Consider the following 5,235-nt stretch of genomic DNA (forward strand, 5'->3'; position numbering starts at 1 on the left):
AGTATTTAATTATTAAAAAAATGTGTAATTCTATATTATTATATATAATTTTACACCATTAAAAATATTAATGATGATTAATTAATGATTATAAATTATCAAACATGTTAGTCTCCTAGTACTACTTATTAATTGTCGCAACAATTAATGAATGTTAAATAAGATAAGTTATGATCGTTTTTGGCTGATTTTCTTTGGTTACCAAACACTTTCGTTATAAAAAATTATGTTTGTCTGTAGAATAAGTAAGGCTTTTTTTTTTTTTGAATTTGAATCTTGAAAATAGAAAGACTCGTATTTAAAGAAAAACAATTAAAACTTTTCAAGCAATCAATCAATAAAATTTTTATAATCGAGTTTGGATATCATTTGTCAAAACTAAAACTGTATTAAAAATTGGTAGCCGTAAAGTTCACCTTAACTACATATATATTGGTTTTAAGATGAAAAAGGAAAATATTTACAGTGACAACAATATAATGAATATATATATATATATTGGACCTAGTGGCATTATTATTTTTATGCTTTAATCATTCTTTTTCTTTTTAGGCACAAATGCTTGTAGCCTTTTACCTTTGTTTAGCTGATATGAAGCAAGTACACGCAATAAAGGAAGTAATGAAAGGGGAACAAAAAGAGAATGCTTTATAAATGTTGCACCTTCTCAGCTTGAATCCACATATTTTCATAGAGAATTGTTTTACATTCTTTTATTTTAGAGTATATTTTAAATATCTTTAAGGAATATATATTCACAATCATTTATTTTTGAACTTGTGATGTAATTTTTAAATATGTATCATATAAAATAATTTAAATGATTATAAAAAATGTTTAAACTGGGTAATAATACTTTATAAAATATCAATGAATACGTAGCTTAATAAGTAAGTAAATAAGCGTGTCAACAAAAGCAAATCTGAGAGCTAAAATGTCTATTCAAAACTAAAACTTTTGTATAGAGAGTATTGCATGACAGGTTATAAGCCAATAGGAGATAAGTCAATAGCAGCTTAAAATTACACAAAACAGCCAAATGTAAAAATGATTTATGAATCAACTAGAGATACATCTATATAATTCGAATTAGGTTAATTCGAACTTCATTTCCATGTAATTCGAATCATACTGATTCGAATTACCTACATACGCACACACCCACTAATTCGAATCAACCTGATTCGAATTACACTCATACACGCTGCACATAGTAATTTGAATTGGCCAGATTCGAATTACTCATGATTTAATTCTGTCCATTCTTTTATTAAAAAATTAATAATTTAAAAATTAAAAATATATATTTTATTTCATGCATTAAAAAAAACTAACAAAATATTTAATTACGAGACTTCTTTAAAATATTAATGAGCTATCAATTCGAATTTCATACAATACTCTTTTGCCCATTTTTAATAGTTCATAAATATTTTTAATAAATTTTTTTAATAAATTTATTTAAAATACCACAAAAAATATTTTATTCTATACAAAATAATTTTAAAAAATAGCTTAAAAGATATTAGGAGTACTATAAAAATTTGTCATATTTTAATGACTTAAAACATTAAAGAAATACTCTACATAGTCAATAATAATTTAGAAATTAAAAAAAAATATAGTTATAACCAGTATTTACCTAAATTACTAGAATATTATAAACTTTTATAGTATTCATAATCTTTTTTAAGCCTTTTTTTTTAAATTGTTTTGCATAGAATAAAGGACATTTTAAGCCATTTTCTATGCAAAACAATTTAAAGGAAAAATGGCTTAAAAAATGTTAGGAGTACTATAAAAGTTTATAATATTCTAGTAATTTAGGTAAATACTGGTTATAACTATATTTTTTTTAATTTCTAAATTATTATTGACTATGTAGAGTATTTCTTTAATGTCCTAAGTCATTAGGACATTACAAATTTTTATAATACTCCTAACATCTTTTAAGCCATTTTTTAATTTTGTATAGAATAAAATATTTTTTTTGTGGTATAATTTAAATAAATTTATTAAAAAATTTATAAAAAAATATTCATGAGCTATTAAAAATGGGCAAAAGAGTATTGTATGAAATTTGAATTGATAGCTCATTAATATTTTAAAGAAGTCTCGTAATTAAATATTCTGTTAGCTTTTTTTTAATGTATGAAATAAAATATATTTTTTTAATTTTTAAATTATTAATTTTTTAATAAAAGAATACGCAGAATTAAATCATGAGTAATTCGAATCTGGCCAATTTGAATTACTATGTGCAGCGTGTGTGTAATTCGAATCACCCTGATTCAAATTACTTTGGGTGTAATTCGAATCAGGTTGATTCGAATTAGTATGATTCGAATTACATATGTAATTCAAATTAGGCTAATTCGAATTACATAAAAATGTCCTCTTGGTTGAATCTTGTAATAATTATTGATTTGGTTGAATAACGTCAATTTTTTCCCAACTTGGTTTATATGGGTGATTTGCCCAAGTTTTTAAGTACAAATTATGTTATAATTCGAAAGAAATCACTGTGGTTTTATCCTATTCGAATAGCGTTGGAAATGAGTTGAGTTGAGCTGACCTAAACTAAGTTTAAGCTCAACTCACAAAAATTAAGTTTGGTCCACAACTTGACTCATTAACAATTGAGTCTATTTCGTAAGTTCAAGCTCGACTCAACGAAAGCTCACGAGCTAGCTCGAGTTCACGAGCTGAATCAAATAATAGGAATATAATCTATAAATAATTTGTAGTGCTATAAAATTGCCATGTCATGGTGCAAGTATTCAAAGCTCTTGAATATTTCAATATTGCGGCACTGCCCTTGAATAGAAGTAACTTCTTTGAAAACAATTGGAGGCCACCTGTGTTGACAAGGTGGAACAAAAACAAAACAATCATCACCAAATAATAAGAATAATAGCAATAATGTATTTGATTGATCATATAATTACCCTTTTGCGTGTAGGACTCCTATTTGGTTATAGAACGAGTTTGTGAATGAAAAAAAGTGTGCTCTTACAATTCGACAAAAACGCACACACTATCGAAGTCGCATACAGCTCAATATATTACTAATATATATTGAACACCATAATAACTATACCCTTTTTACTAATTTCGGAAAACTTTATTAATATTAATGCACTTTGTTACAATAATGCTGAGTTTCAAAATGGCTTTATTTCCTTTTATATTGTACATGGTTTCAAACTTTCAATTCATCAGATATTTTACTAGGGCATTTTGGTCAATATATATAAAAAGAAAAAAAGGAAAAAAAAAAAGAAAAGAAAACAAAGATATTAATTGTATGTAGTACTTGGTTACATGAACCGTGACCATTCATCTGGACACTTCTGGATTCTTGGTGCACGTAAGTGGACTTCTAACAAACAGCTTACAGCTAATAACAGCTCCACTTTTAATAACTTTAAATGTTATATGATGCCAAAATGGGGTATGTATGGTCATGTACCAATATATGGTCGGTTGTAGCGACAAATACGAGTTCGAGTCTTAGATGTGAATAATTAGTGACAGATTTTTAGTGACAATATGAGTTCGAATTTTAATTTCTGTTGGATTTTTTAGTAACAGATATGGGTTCGAGTCTTAAATATGAATAATAAGTGTTGGATTTTTATAAACTAAGATCGCTAATTTGTTTTAGACAAAAAATTTTTTGATTAATGATAAGGGTAATTTTTTTGGTAATTGTTAATGTTCAACATCTAAATATTACTGTCTCAATATATGTCCTATTCTTTTTTATTTGCTCATATTTTATCATTTGACTGTAATAATTTCCTTCATTTAATATTCATTAATTATCATTTAATACTTCTATGCATTAATATTACTTGTAATGTATTTGATTATGTTATGTACTAATACCTTTAAATTAGTATAAACATTACTTTAAACACTTTCAAAATTAAGAGTTTTTTAATCTATGGTTTCTGTTAAAACTTAAAACAACTCTGTTTAACAATTAATACTTCTTACAATTATTAATGTTATTTACTTTTATTACATAAGTAATATATATATATACACTATATATATGGTATAAAATAAACGAGAAATTAATTAACCACATGTTTTGTATCTTTTACTATTTTAATCTTTGTTCAACTTTTGTGACCATACTAAAGTATATAGTAAGTAAAAAAGATAAAATAGAATAATTCTTCGTATGCATTTCAATTAAGAATAATGGTAATGTGATCATGATTCACGAGGCAGGCTATAATGATATGCTTTTATGTGTTGAATGTTATTTTAATTCTTGTGAGAAACACACTTACACACCCCTCCACCCCAAACCCACTACCCCATTGGAAGCTTCCTCATTTTGGTTATTTTAATTTCATCTTTTCAACATTGGAAGTGTAAATGTTCTCAATTAAATATTACTCCTTTAGTTATCCTAGAGATTTTGAAAAATCTACAATTTGTTTCCTTGAAAGGGCATAAGCATGTGCTTAGTTAGCCAGAAAGAAACTCTAATGAGTAAATATTTACATTATAAAAGCATTTTCTTTTCCTTCATACTAATAGTATCTAACAATGATTACCAATAATTAATCTAGGTTAAAAAATTTATGACTCCTTTTAATTAGTAAATATAAGTATTTTTCTTATCATCAAATTTTCATTCAAAATTAGTCAAAAACGAGCAAAATTATCAATTACTTAATTAATTATTAAGTGTTAGTAAAGTAGTTTCTTTTTCGTTTTTTTTTTAGTTTCATTATCCGACCAAGATATCTATTAAATATATAATAACTATTCAAAATTAATTTAGATTGATTTAATTATCAGCTCACTCGTTACTTTAAACGAATATTGAGAATTTAAAATGGTATAACTAATTGAAAGAATCAAATTCTTCTTTTGGTTAGTAGCCCATAACATGCTTTTAAGTTCTAACGAATGTAGAACGAACACTACCAAAAAAAAAAATGATAAAAACCATCGAATTCTTTTAAAACATCCGTCAATAGCCTGTTTATCATCGGATTTAACAGCAAAATAAATCCGACGGTATAAATCTCGCCGATAACTGTTTATCATCGAATTTTTTCGTCTGCTAATAATTACATGCGGATTTAGCGGCGGATATAAATCTTTAATTACGAAATTCTAAAGCTCATTACCGTCGAATTTTTCTTCCGGTAAATCTAATGGTAATATATTATTTATTTTAATAATTAAATTAATAGTTACCGAAAGATT

The sequence above is a fragment of the Arachis ipaensis genome, chromosome B02, assembly GCF_000816755.2.
Source record: "Arachis ipaensis cultivar K30076 chromosome B02, Araip1.1, whole genome shotgun sequence".
Lineage (NCBI taxonomy): Eukaryota > Viridiplantae > Streptophyta > Magnoliopsida > Fabales > Fabaceae > Arachis > Arachis ipaensis.